The 14,924-nt window shown below is 52.8% G+C and overlaps 1 protein-coding gene across 3 annotated transcripts in view; it reads left to right on the top strand.

Moving 5' to 3' along the window:
- The window catches only part of LDB3 (LIM domain binding 3), a 68,658-nt gene that overhangs the window by 27,072 nt on the left and 26,662 nt on the right, over positions 1-14,924 (top strand). The gene's annotated exons all lie outside the window — the stretch shown is intronic.

Below are 14,924 nucleotides of genomic sequence, written 5' to 3'. Positions count from 1 at the left end.
GGTATCAGTTCTGTAAATTGCTTAAAGCAAAATAGCTGCTGAAAAAAAGAACAAGCCCTGGACATGAGGACGGGTTTGTGCCAAGCTGGGGGTCTTAGAGCATGGTTTCCCCATCAGTTGCAGGTCTGAGGCCATAGCCACCAACCTACCATTGTGGCCCGTCAGGTGCTCATAGCATGAGGGGCCATGCCATCCTGGAACTCACTGGAACCTGCTAGGGCCTTCCACAGTGAGGAGCAGGGCTCATTGTGACTGTGTTGACACTTCCGGTAGCAAATATGTCATCCGCATGTTCTTCCTGGCACTGTCTGCCTTGGGCCAGTGCATCCTGTGGTAGCCTCTGTGCAAGGGGCTGGGGCTCAGGGCACCCTCCCACCCTGGGCCAAGCTTTCTGTACTTGCTAACCAGCAGGCCCAACACTCAGTGGCCATGTGACCCGCGCAGAGTAAGACTCGAGCCAGCTTAGACTTGTGGATTTTATTTTTGAACCAACACTTTTGCCAACTCAAGTTGCTCTCACTTTTTGGCCAGGCATCCAAGTCTAAGGTGGGGTCGTGCCAGTCCTGCTAAGGATGGCATGCAGTCCCAATAACAGTTCTTAACCCTTCAGTGCCTGCAGGGCATCTAAAGAGTCCGCGATGAAGGGATGTTTGATTTAGCACAGAAGTTAAGCTCCAGCTACTTTAAGTCCTAGAACTCTCAGCTCTCCCCTCCTGCTGTGCTCCGCTGCCCCTGCGTGCTGCTCCCATGCTTGTCTTGCCCTCCTCTTAGAAGCCACCCATGTAGCTGCTTCAGTGAGCAATGCGGATGTTCCCAAACATTTGATAAAGGAGTCTTTAAATCACACACCCCAGAGCAAGCGGCTTCAAAATCCCCCCGGGTTCCTTCCAGCAAGAGGCCAGCAGGGGGCCTCTTTTCTCCCTCCCCTGGGACCCAGAGCCCCGCCCTCTCGGCTCCCTTCTGGTTCCTTAATGTTCTGCTTCCCTCTGGTATGCAAGGCAGTCACGCTCAGCTTGTGCCTCATTAGCCAGATGATGTCTTTAGAACGGGAAAGAGTACTGTGGAAGTGCATTGCAGCAAACTTTTGTCTTTTCTTTCCCCTGGAATGTTTGCAGGCTCTGCAAAATTATTGAGTGAGGAGAGCACAAAGGCAGTGTTGAAGGGGGTCCCCAGGCCTCGTCCTTGGCCTTCCCCTTCCCTCCTTCAAGGAACATCTCTTGAAGTTTGTTCTGCCTGGTCTTGAGGGTAATTGAAGGGTGGGAGAGTAGTCCTTCTGCCAGCGGCCTAACCCCCTGAAAGCTTGGTTCAGCCTCAGCAAAAGGCAGCCTTCGGAGCCTCTCTCCCAGCTACGGCAGGGTTTCATCCTAGGGAAATCTGGGAAGAGGGCCTGGGAAGTGGCTCCAGTTGACTTCCTCCCACCGTCCCAGGAAGCTTTCCTCACCCCATTAGCACCTGTCTCTGGGGTCTCAGGCCCTGCAGTGGAGGCTCTGAGGCATCCAGCCAGCCTCTGCCTAGGTCTGGAGGGGGCTCCTCTCCCTTCTTCTGACTTTAATTTCTGGAGAGTTGTCCTCATGGGCAGAGCCACCCATGTCACTGAATCCCAAACAACTATCCCATGGACCCAGAGGCGGGTGCAGTGGGTGTAGCAGTTTTAATCTGTCTGTGATTGAAGCCTAAAGCAGTGTCTGTGATCACTGGTCATGGCTGGGGCCCCAGGCTCACCCACGTCACCGTCTGAGCAGAAGGGAAATGCTTTGTCCCACCCTGGTCCAGGCCAGTCAGGAGTCTTGCTCCTCAGGGGCCTGAGCCGCACTTCTATCTGTCCCCACTCCCAAGTTCAAAGCTGTACCCCTAGACTCTCCTGACCCATCTTATTGGCTGAGAGCAGCCACATTCTCTTTCTCCTCCCAAATCCCAGTGGGGATTCTCAGGGTCTGTCTTGAAGGCTGAGTTTCCCCAGGGAGGCTTCACTGTAAACTGCTTCCAAGTGTCTCACTCCAGCAGAGCCTGAGTTTGCCAAGCCTTTGCATGGTGACACCGACACAGTCTTACACCCGTGCAAACGTGCTTTCTCCTTCCTGGCGCTGTGTGGTGAGAAAGTTAGCAGGAATGTTGAGTGAGTAGGCAGGGGCTCTGGGACCTCGAGGTCAGGTGTGAATCCACATGTGAAGAAGACCTTGCAAACTTTCCCTTCACCTCCATCACTGCTCTGCCTCGAAGGTCCACCCCCAGAGTCCCATGGCAGCTCACAGCCCTCTTCTCCTCTCAGGTCCTGGCTCCTAATGGTATCTCTGTGTCTGGTAGCATGTAGCTTCCATCTGAGGCTCCAGTGCCAACCTGCTGGCCAGTCCAAGATAGAGTATAATTTCCAGAGACTCTATCTTTACGGGTGAGGTGGGAGAGGCCTGAACAGCCCAGGCATCAGCTATGAATTTAGCTTCCCACTCTAGAAGGACCCAGGCACCTTAGGAAATTGTCCGGGCTGACTTGAACATCAGCCTCCTGCCTACTTCCACATGGGAGCTACTCTAGTAGTTATAGGTGATGCTGTGGCTCCCCAGTTTCCATCGGAGGTAGCTGAAATAGTGCCTCCTTCCCACAAGCTGAGCCTCTAATCTCAGAGTCCTTCTGACTTTGGAAAGGCATTCCAGGGCCCTGATCACCCAAAAGGTCAGATCCACATTGGGCAGCCACATTAGGGATAGGGGTGGGGGCAAGGCAGGGCTTGGATCTGCAAGGCATCTGGATCCCACTACTTGGGGGAACCATCCTGGATGTAGCCCAGCATGAAACCCAGACAGCCCCCTGATCCCTTATAAGTGCAGCCTCTGCGTTTCCCTGATGCCCGCCTGGGTAAAGAGCTCTGCACCTCCCTATCCTTCCAAGCATTAGGAACAAAGCTGATCTTAGTGAAGAGTCCCTAGAGGAGCTGAAGGTGAGGGTTGCATCACACAGCCCTTTCCATCCCAGATCATGTAAAAATCCTTCCATGACCCTTTTCCATCATGCAAACATTAAGCTTCTTCCAACAAAATGCCAGGGCTCACTGGCTCCGCTTCTTCCCTCCTGCAGCCTCAGACGCCCCCTTCCCTCCCTCCTCTGGGCAGTCTCTCAGTTTTGCCCCCACTGCAGCCACCTCGCTTACTTGCCGCACAGCACAGGGCCCTCCTGCCAATGGGTGCCCCCGCCAATGGGCCCCTTGTAAGAAAGCAATGAAAAAATTGCCTCTCTTCTTTGGATTTTGAGTCCCTGGTGTTCTGCCACCCTAGCGAGTTTGAAAACCACAACTGGAGCACCAGGGATGTTGCCCCAGGTGCCACTGCCTAAGCAGCCCCTGGGGACTCTTCTTTCTTGCTCTTGCTCTCCTGTCTCTTTTCCTCTTTCCTGTGCCTTCCTCTCCTGGCTCCTTTCCTTGGCTAGCTGAGGATTTTCAAACAGCTTCAAGTAGAGCATGCTCACTAGATCGGACTCTCCAGGGCTGTCCCTGTCCCTGTCCCTGTCACCAAGCACTGATGACAAACTATTACCCAGCCTCCACAGGCCTTGCTAGGACTTGACGATTTACAGGTTAACTGCTGTGTCTGATCTTGTGCCCCTGTGTTCTGGGTAGTGTCTATGGGATGGTCAGGACTGTTTGTAGTGCTGTCAGCAGGACTCAAGGAGCCCCGCCACACCACCTTTGCTCGTGCCATCTCCATCCCTTCACCCCAACCTCAGATAGGCAGGTATGTGGCAAGGGAAGAAGACGCCGGCACTTAGATTGTGATTCTGCCCCTGAGTTTCTGTGTGGCTTTAGGTCATTCATGTGACCTCTCTGGGCTTCAGCTTCCTCTTAGTATAAGGAAAGTTCAGACTAGACTGGTGGTTTTCAAATATGTTATATGTTAGCAGTGGGTCCCTTTTGTCAAACAGTCTTAGACAGAGACCCAGTATGCAGGATTCAAGGGGTAGAGAGAGAGAGAGACTGCTAGGTAAAGCACGTGCAGAACCGAGGACCTCTGTGAGTGTGCGGACGTGGGGGCCAGACCCGATGACTGTTACTGTGCAGAAATAGAAGGCCAGCACTGCCACATCTTCTTTTCAAAGACTTAAAGTTGCTCTTCCTGATTTTTATATGCTAGCAATTCACTTTTTTTTTTTTTTTTTTTTTTTGAGATGGATTCTCACTCTGTCTCCAAGGCTGGAGGGCAGTGGCGCAATCTCGGCTTACTACAACCTCCACCACCCAGGCTCAAGCGATTCTCCTGCCTCAGCCTCCTGAGTAGCTGGGATTACAGGCATGTGACACCATGCCTGGCTAATTCTGTATTGTTAGTAGAGACAGGGTTTCACCATATTGGCCAGGCTGGTCTTGAACTCCTGACCTCAAGTGATCCACCAGCCTCGGCCTCCCAAAGTCCTGGGATTATAGGCGTAAACCACCATGCCCGGCCAACTTCTTTTTTTTCTTTTTCTTTTTCTTTTCTTTCCTTCTTTCTTTCTTTCTTTTTTTCTTTTTTTTTTTTTTTTTTTTTTTTTGAGACAGAGTCTCACTCGGTCACCCACGCTGGAGTGCAGTGGTGCAATCTCAGCTCACTGCAACCTCCACCTCCCAGGTTCAAGTGATTCTCCTGCCTCAGCCTCCTGAGTAGCTGAGACTACAGGTGCATGCCATCACACCCGGCTGATTTTGTATTTTTAGTAGAGACGGGGTTTTACCATATTGGCCAGGCTAGTCTCAAACTCCTGACCTTGTGATCTGCCTGCCTCGGCCTCCCAAAGTTCTGGTATTACAGGCATGAGCCACCACACCCGACTAACTTCTTAATTAAACTTTTTACTTTGAGATAATTGCAAATTCAGTGCAGTTATAAGAAATAATAGAGATCCCATGTTCCCTTTACCCAGCATCTCCCAATGGTAGCATCTTGCAAAATGAAAGCACAATAACACAACGAGGATGCTGACACCGATACAGGCAAAACACAGAACTTCCCATCACCCAGGATGCCCCATGCTGCCTTTTTATAGCCATACCCACTCCCCTCCAGCACCCACCCACCTCCTTAACCTCTGGCAACCACTCATCTGTGATCTGTCCTGTATCTCTGTAATTTTGTCCTTTTCAAGAATGTTACATAAATGGAATCATACAGCATGGGACCATTTAAGATTGGCCATTTTTAAATCAGCATAATTCCCAGGGGTCACCCAAGTGGTTGAGTGCTCCAATTGTTCATCTATTCCCTTTTATTGCTAAGAAGCATCTCATGGTATGGACTCAGAAATTAATTTTTAAATTGAGTTGGAAGCACTGTACAGGTTAAACATACTGTGTTTGTGGCTGGATGTGGCCCTTTGGCCACCAGTGGACACCTCTGGTCTGGAGGATGTGACTGGACCTTCCAGCCTGGAAGGCCTGCATTCTGATGCCTGTGGCACTGGCCTTTCTCAGGTGTTCTCTTCCTCCATTCATTCCCACGTTTCTGGCTGCTGCTTGCCTGCTCTGTACTGTGCCCTCAGCTGAGCAGGTGTGGGTTGAGCCCCAAGAGGCCCCACTGGTGGGAAGTGGCCGGAAGTCCTGGCCCTCTATCTGTGACAGTGACCTTGTGAGTATGTGTGGGTGTGCACGCATGTGCCCAGGCTGTGCTCAGGCCTGATGGGCAGGCGTGGGCAGGAGCTGTGTGCAAAGGCTTCTCTCTGGGGACAGTGAAGGCTTTTCGAGGCCAGGGCAGCACAGGGAGGGGGCAGGTCTGCCCACCAAGCCTGATCGCGAGGGATAGGCGCTCCTCCTTCTTGATGCCCAGCTAGGGGACAGAGATCATGTGAGGTGCACCTGTCTGTTTGGTTCAATCCTGAGAGCTCACAGCCAAAGCAGCCCTGCCTAGCCCTCACTACATGGACCAGGGAGGCCCCCTTTAGTCAGTCTGCCCTCAGGGCCATTAGCCAGGTTCCTTCTCCATGGCTCCCAACTCACTCAAGGCAGGAACTTCAGTCCCTCCATCCTGGTCCCCAAGACTCTGGGTCTTGCCCTAACCCAGGCCTGACCACTTACAATGTACCCCATAGCTTCTCCAAGCCCATTCCCTCCCTCCCATGCCCTCTGCCCCACCTGTTAGACAGGGGAATGGTGAACACATTCCCTAACCCCTTTCATTCTTCCTCTCTTCTCTCTCTCCTTCTGTCTCTGTCTCTCTCTCTCTCTCTCTCTCTCTCTCTCTCTCTGTGCCACAGGGAAAGGTTTGAAACGGAACGTAACAGCCCACGTTTTGCCAAATTGCGCAACTGGCACCATGGCCTTTCAGCCCAAATCCTTAATGTTAAAAGCTAAAAGGCTGCCTGGAATCCCCCCACCCCGACAGGCTGGATCCCCTCCCTCCTTACCCCCACACAGATCTGGCATGTGAGCCCCACGGTGATGCTTGACAATGTGTAACTGTGCTGGGGGCACCTCTGATGGCCAACCGCAGCATTTCTGTCCTCTGCCCTCCCCAGAGCTGATGCTGGGGCCCAGCCCCCTGCAGCTCTGCACCCACCAAACCTCCCAATTCCTCTGTACCCACCAACCTGCCCCATTTGGGGCAACCCTCGCCACCCCCCCAAATTGCCTGTAGCCCAAGCCCCTGCCCTCTGCACAGGGCCTTAGCTGTAGACCAGAGAGGGCATGAGGGGTTTGCTGGCATAACACCCCAGAACCAAGGGAAATGGATGGGCCACTACTCAGTATCCCACCATCCTCAGTTCCTGGCCTCATCCCCTCCTAGAATGAGTCACCCATAGATCAGGGTCTGGGGAAGAGGCTGATCCCTGGCCCTGCCTGGCTCCCTCGCTGTCCTCTGGAGCTCAGAGCAGCCCAGAATAGGGCTCTTTGAAGAGGAAGTGGAAGCCCCAGGGTAGATGAGGCAGAGACCCCTCCTGGCAGTGGTGAGGTGGGGGCATGCACCCTCCTTTTTGTACCGTGTGTGCTGGCTCCATAGTTCTCTCTTCTGTACATATAAGCATGCTTGTTCTGAAATAAAGAAGATTTGAAGTGAACCACACCAAGCCCCAGTCATGCTGTGCCTGTGTGTGTCCCACCTGAGAGGGGCTGTGAGGCCACGAACTGGGACAGAGAGAGGAGAGGCACCACCAGAAGAGGGGCAGGGGCAGTGCCCACCAGTCCCAGGACCCAGAGCAGTTCTTGTCCTGCTGCTCTCCTACCCCACAGGTCCCGAGCCCAGCTGCAACCTAGGGTGGGAGGATGGCTGGTAGGAATCTGTGCTGAGGCCCGTTGGGCACCCTTAGTCACCCACAGGGCAGTGCGTATGGGAATACTTGAATGCCCCCTGCCTCTCCTCCCACACCCTGCTGCAACCAGCAGACTGAGCCATTGTCCTGCCCCGCCCCATCAGAAGGCACCCCGCAAGCTGTTTTCGCAAGAAGGAGCTACTTATGCTCGATCCTGGTCCAGAGGCAAGAGAAGGGTTCCAGTGGGCACACCTGGGCTGAGAAGCAGTTCACAAGGGAACTCAGGGGGCCAGGGCTGGGGCTCAGGGGAGAAGAGATGGAAGGCAGCCCTGGCAGATTATTGCTCAAGTGTCAGGAGGCAAGAGGGCTGGGAAGGCTTCCACCTGGGTCTTGCTCCTGGCTCCCACCCACCTGTGGCCTTGTCCTAGTCCTGAGCTTTTAGGAAGGGGTAGAAAGGGCAGCAGCAGTCAAAAAGATCCCAGCCAGGCCTCAGGCTCATGTCCTGCTGAGCTGTGACCCACTAGCTAGCACCCTACTCACCTGACCCAGGCCCGACCGCTTAGAAAGTACCCCATGATGGCAAGGCTTCTCCAGGCCAATTCCATGTCCCTGATTGTGTGAAATCACAGGCTGAGGACATGAGAGTGGTGGCACTTACATTAGAAGCAGATGCTGAGGCTCAGCCCTCAAGGCTGTCCTGCCTCCTCTGTGGCTGGGCTGGCCAGAGCCCTGCGCCCATTCCTGCTGCCTGGGCAGAGGCTTTCCCTCTGCCTCCAGGAACCTTAGCAATCCCACCAGGAGGGGGTGGTGTTTGAGGCCACTCTCTCCTGCCTATCCACTCTGAGATGCTCCCTAAAGCCCCCTGCCAACCTATTTTGGCTTCCCACCTCATCCTGCCTCCAGCAGTCTGATGCCTGGGCCAGGCAGGCTTCATCCTGCTGCCTTCATCTAGGCCTCGTGGAGCACACCCATATTTGGCTGATGTTTTATAGAGAACTTGCAAGGCCCAAGGATGGGTTGGTGGCAGGGGTCTGCCAGATACAGAGAGGTCCTGGGCAGTGGGTATCCTGAGGCTGGCAAAGGACCTCAGCCAACCACTAAGAGTTGGTGGGCTCTTGGACCCCTGCTCCCAGACCCCAGCCTGTAGGAGCCCTCTTGGAGCCACCTAGTTGAAGCCCTGCCTTCCCACTTACCCCAGACCCCTTCACATAGTGCCCTGGGGGGCCCCAGGCTGGGTTCCATCTAAACCCCTCGGTATAAGCAGGAAAGATGTCTTCATTCAGCATCCAGTGTCTGTGGGCATTTGTGGAGATGCTTGACTACTGTGAGTGCTAAAGGAATCAGAAAGGGCCAATATAACTGTGTTCCCAATGCAAGGATGATCATGTATGGTCCAGAGACAGGGAGCATCCCTCCAAGTGATGGATCAAAGAAGGCTTCCTGGAAGAAGAGGTCAGTGTATTTTATCTTCAGGAATGGTTAGAATTAGGGTGGAAGTAGATACAAAAGCCTAGACAGATACTCTAAGCAGAGCAAGCAGAGATGCTGATGAGAAGTGGTGTCCCAAAACCCCAAGTTAATCATTTTTGTTGGAATGGAGAGAATGCAGAGGATGTCATGGTTAGCAGTGGTCTGCATCTAGACTCCCAGGCCATGGGATTTTGAATGCATTCTGAAGGCAAAGTGGAACTAGCAAAGGCTGCAGGGCACCTTTCACACTATAGCTGATAAGGTGTTCTTCACCTAGACCACAATGGCAGCATGGGCCCTGGAGTTGCAGTGGAGCATTCCTGGGGCAAAGTGATACAGCTCAGGGTTCCCCTGAGCCATAGTCACCAGGCAGCAAGGTGGAATGTAGACTAGGTGGGTGGCAGCATGAATAATTTCAAGATCAACCACCTGACTGGTATTCTATCATCAACCCAATCAACAGAGATTTTCATGCTTCACCATCTTATCCAACACAAGTAGCATCATCACCCCCATAGTGGCAACCACCCCTTTAGCACTGTCAATATCAATCACAAGGCCCCCACCATCACCAACAGTTCTGACCCAAGCCCAGTGACAACAACCCCAAGACCCAGCATCACCACCACCACCATCCCCATCCTTTCCAGACATAGTATCATAGTTATCAATAACAGCATCAACCAAACCCCACCATTCCCACCACCAAGAGCCACCATGGAAGAGCGGGGGCACACAGTCAACATGCTCCACCTTGATGCTGACCAGACTGAGGGAAGAGATAAGCTGAAAAGGGGACGATAGCCAGGCTGTGTTTCTCCTGGCCTCGCCATCCCCCCAAGGAGCCATGAGCATTTGGGTCTAGTTTGGTTTTTGCTTAGATGTTTAAACTGAATTATGACCAAGGCAGGAAGCAATTGTAGATCTTAGATCAGGCTAGGGTGATCTCACCAGCACTGTCTTTAGGAATGAAGCCAGGGCCAAGTAAGTTCTCCACAGTGCTTGCTCTATGATGCGCCCTTCAGGATGCTTCTGGGGGCTTGTGGAACTTCAGGCAGGAACTGACATGGAATAAGAGCCCAAGATCCTTCAAGACACCATCTAATGCCTCCTCTGCCTTCCCTAGGCCCTGGCTTCTTGGTGTCTTTAGACAGTGGTGCCAGAGAGGATGCCACTCAGCAAGAACCCCAAGCAGCAGGCTCCCTTACGTACATACCCAGGTATACCTGGTGGTGATCACTGTCCTGGTGCTGCGGTCAATGATGAATTTTCCTAGGGCCCACATCCAGCTCCAACTTCATGCCCTGGAATCCAGGGTTTATTTGGAGCTCTGGCTGGGGAGATCGGCAGATCTGGCCTGACAGTGAATTGGAGCCAAGGAGACAGGCAGAGCCAACTTCCTATTCATTCTGCAGAATACTGTCCCCAGCCTGGACACTGTCATTGCCCTGGTCCTGTGCAGTGTCCTCATTTCCCAGCAGCCTACTGGAAGTGTGCTGTAGGGCCATGGAGAGCAGATCAAGGAGATCAGTGTTCTGTGTCAGCCTGAGCCATCCCAGGCCATACCTGCCCACACTGACAGGAGGGTCTGAGCAGCCAGCTCAATGGTGTGGCTTCAGAGACTGCATCTACTTCTCTGAGGCAGTCACATCACCGGCATGGCTTCCAGAAGCAAGGTTCTTTCACAAGCGGGCTCATGGAAGGGCCAGAGCCAGGCACGACTGCAGGCCTGCAAGCTGGGCTGTCCGAGACTGCCTCCCTGAGCATTAAGTCAGGGAAGACCTGGGCAAGATGTAGCCACTGCTCTTGCCCATCCCAAAAGCTTCCCACGCAGTTATGGAGAAGGATGGCACTCTCTCTCCCATGGGGGCAGTCAACCTCAACCTTGCCACTTCTCCAGCTCTATTCTTCCATGACCCTCTCACAATATTTCATGCTCTTTTTACCATACACCTCACCAGATGGAGGAAAGCAATTCAGTGATGCTTTTGCAAATAGCTCAGGGCCCGCTTGCATTCCTATCTAGGGCAGACCCCTTTAGTGCCAGCTACTCCAAGTGTGGCCCACAGGCCAGCAGCATCAGCATCACCTGGAAGCCTGTTAGAAAAGTGAACTCTCGGCTGGGTGCAGTGGCTCACGCCTATAATCCCAGCACTTTGGGAGGCCGAAGCAGGTGGATTACCTGAGGTCAGGAGTTCAAGACCAGTCTGGCCAACATGGTGAAACCCCATCTCTACTAAAAATACAAAAATTAGCCGGGCGTGGTGGTGCATGCCTGTAATCACAGCTACTTGGGAGACTGAGACAGGAGAATTATATGAATCTGGGAGGTGGAGGTTTCAGGGAGCCGAGATCGTGACATTGCACTCCAGCCTGGGCGAAAGAGTGGGACTCCGTCTCAGTTTAAAAAAAAAAAAGAAAAAAAAAAAAGAAATATGGACTGTCAGCTCTGCCCCAGACCTATTTAACTAGGAATTCATTTTAAGAGGATCCCCAGGGGCTTCAAGCACACACAGAAGTTTGCAAAGTGTTATAGTGGTGAGGCCTCAAGCCCTTTTCTGCCACTTTGCAGCTTTGTGATGTTTTACTAGAGACACAATCTCTCTGGACCTCAGATTTCTCATCTACAAAATGAGGGTCACAATCCCAATGGCTCAGGCAGGTTGAAATGATAACATGGAGTAATAGGGTAATTTCTTTTTTCTTTTTTTCTTTTTTTTTTTTTTGAGATGGAGTTTCACTCGTTGCCCAGGCTGGAGTGCAATGGCACGATCTCGGCTCACCGCAACCTCTGCCTCCTGGGTTCAAGGGTTGAGCCTTCCCAGTAGCTGGGATTACAGGCATGTGCCGCCACACCCGGCTAATTTTTTTTTTTTTTTTTTTTTTTTTTGAGACGGAGTCTCGCTCTGTTGCCCAGGCTGGATGCAGTGGCGTGATTTCGGCTCACTGCAAGCTCCGCCTCCCAGGTTCATGCTGTTCTCCCGCCTCAGCCTCCCGAGTAGCTGGGACTACAGGCACCACTTAGTAATGGAAAGTATTGTTATTCTAATTATTTCAAATAAGAATAGTGCCTTTTATTGGGGAAAGATTCTACTTGGCTGATCACAACACAACAAGAGGTTTATTTCTTCCTCCACGAGGTACCGGTTAAGGATTCAAATCACAACATCCCTCAATCAGATCCTGCTATTCTTACTGAGAAGTTGTAGGACTCTGAGCAACTGAATTATCTTTGTTACCATTTCCTCACCTATTAAATAGAGTCCATGATACCCACATCAGAGGGCTGCTGTGAGGAAGGAAAGACATCATCATGCCTGGCACATAGCATGAGGTCAATAAACAAACGGCATAAAATGGGGGGAGTCATTCCCACTCGCAGGAGCTGCATTTATCCAGTTGCTGTTGTTGCAAATACAAATCAAAGAGTAAAGAATGTGCATTTCTTTGCTTTCCTATAATTTAATTTTTATTCTCTGCCCATCCCATTTTACAGTTAGCCACCCAGCTCTGACTGCTCTTGTCTTTCTAGAGTGGTTCTAGGGAAGAGATGCTTACAGAATACCAAGGCACTCAGGGTGGGGGCGTGTGGGCATACCTGGTCCTCTGTCAGGTTCTGCCTGCACTGGCATCTGCTGAGACATCCCCAACCCATCTGGTCCACACTTGCAGAGTGATCGCCTTTCTCTTTCCCAGTGACAAGGTCTTTCAGATCTGCAGGTGCTCAGGACCATGTTCTTGTCACTCTTGGGTGCATGGTAAATTCTCTATGGCACCCAGGCCACACAGAGGCATGGGAATCTTTGGGCTATTTCAGGTCTGTCTGGCCCCTCACCATGGGCATGGGGAACCCTGGGGTCCTGCCACTTCCCCAGGTTTGACCTTGAAAAGGAGCACAGGGGCTTCTATTCTTGAATCCCCTTGCCACAGTGCCCACTTTTGTCCAGGTAACCTTGCTCTGTCTGCCATGGTAGCTTTCAGCCATCTGTATTGTTGGTGCTGAGTCCTTCAGAGCCCAAAGCCTAGGTTCTCACAACTCCAGAGCCTAAGTCCTTGACACTCAAATATCTTCACTCTGCTTTTTTTGCTGTAACATTCCTTCCCAAGGTAGCACATGCCCTCGACTGAATGGGGAAGGGTGAAAACAGGATCAGGGAGGAACCTGGGTGGGTAATTCCATCGGCTTTTCTACCACACTGTTTTGCTGAAAAAGAAAAATTAGGAAGGACAGAAAAATTTGAAAGGTGGGGGTGGGAAATGCCTCCAGGATTGAAAAAGTTTTTGATGTTATTGGGACCCTTCTGTGGTCTGAGCCTCTGCTCCTGGGATCCTGGAGGAGCTCCTTCCCTGAGCTGGAAGACATACCCTCTGAGGATCCTACTCTGTTTGCAAGGCAGGTGGCGCTTTCTGCCCAGCCTGCCTCTGTTGCACCCACCTGCCCCCATGCAGAGGGGCCTCATGGGGTCTCCAGGCTCCCTTGACCTGTTGTCTTTTTGGTCCCACCTCATCAGCACCCCTATTGAGCATGCGCCAGTGTGCACCAGCCAGGCCACCACCCCGCTGCTGCCCGCTTCTGCCCAGCCGCCTGCTGCTGCCTCTCCCAGTGCAGCTTCGCCACCCCTGGCCACAGCTGCTGCCCACACTGCCATCACCTCTGCCGCCGCCACAGCCCCTGCTTCAAGTCCTGCCGACAGCCCAAGGTAACTGGCCCACAGGTGCCGGGCCTGACCCTGGGGAAGGGAGACAGGAAACGCCCCACTCTGGGTCCACCTATGGCCAGCTGTGTCCAAGGTAGTTAGGGCCCACAGGCCTGGAAGAAGCCAAGGCCAGTGCTGCTTGGTGCAGAGTGTGAAGGGGAAGCTGAGGGTGAATTTCAGGGGTGTGCACCACTGTAGCAGGGACTGTCACTCTGCCCCCCAGGGACACATATACCAGTGAGGGAGGTAACAGTCTCTCTCACAGACATATACACACACTCATACACACAGTGTTAGATAACAAAAGGGGACTGTGTGAAAAGTCTTTGTTCCTGGAACTCAGATTAGGTAGAATGAAAGTCATCCCTGTGGGCTGGAGAAATCAAGGAAGGCTCCATGGAGGAGGGAGCATTGGAGCTGGGCAGGGAAGGCAGGTCAGATTTCGTCAGAGAGAGTTCAGCCATGAACTTCCCACTTCCCCTCCCCTCTCTTCGGAGAAGCATGTTAACGCCAGAGGCACCCAGTATAGTGGGATTTATATCTGCTCCACAGTTTACTGTGTGTAACCTTGAAAAATTGACTGAAGCTCTCTGAACTGCAGTTTCCTCGTCTGTTAAGATGTTTACCAAACACCTATTATATAAGATTATGATAGAAAAAATGTCTGTAAAACACCTAATACATACAAAGGACACAAGTATTGTGAGTTCCTGCATCTGCCTTCCTAGACACCCAACAAGGCAGAGACCAAAGGCCAGGGGAGAAGAGGGGAGGCAGAGGGGCCAGGCTGACAGGTCACTCTGCAGTGGCCATGTGGCGCATCAGGCTGGATGGGGCCCGCTCTGTCTGGGCTTCCAAGAGTTGGCCAGTTAGTGTTTGCGGTCGGAGCCCAGGTGTCCCAGTCTCCCACCCTGGCCCCCAGGGTTTGCTGGGGAGGACATGCCTCTTGGATCAGAATGGGTAGGTCCATGGTGCAGCCTGAGGTGGGATTGATATGAGCAAACTGGCTCGCAGGCCTGTCTGCTGCCCCCATCCCAGGCTTCACATTAACTGCATGGTGCCCAAGACCAGCCTTTCCCCAGCCCAACTGAAGCCTGAAGGAGGAGCCTGGCCCTCCAGGGATGGTTTCATCCCAGTTTTCTGGGGGATTTAGGACACTGCTTCCCCTCTTTATACCAGAATCTCTTCATATAAAGGCCTTGCTACCTGCACAAAGAAGAGATTTTGAGGAGGGCAAGAAATGTCTCTTGTAGAGTGGGAAGAAGCCTCCCAATTTGAATGGTGAGGGGCTATAGATGCTGGAGCCCTGCAGGCAGTCCAGCCTCATCCCTGGGGCCCCAACCCTGCTCAAAGGCAGGCACCAGCACCAGGCTCAGGTCTCAGTGTCCTGGGCGTGCCGACGGCTGAGCTCCTGGAGCCCTCAGGACGCCCCCGACAGGGGGAGTCCTCCCTTCCTTCCCTTTGCCTTGCCAGGAGAGCTGGGGCCTGGGTGGAGCTTGGAGAGGGGCACAGAGGGCTGCCCAGCGGGGAGTGGGGCTGGAGTAGAAGGGG

The sequence above is a fragment of the Theropithecus gelada genome, chromosome 9, assembly GCF_003255815.1.
Source record: "Theropithecus gelada isolate Dixy chromosome 9, Tgel_1.0, whole genome shotgun sequence".
NCBI classification, from domain to species: Eukaryota; Metazoa; Chordata; class Mammalia; order Primates; family Cercopithecidae; genus Theropithecus; species Theropithecus gelada.
Note: the sequence above shows the minus strand (reverse complement) of the source record. Positions and strands in the feature narration are given on the sequence as shown.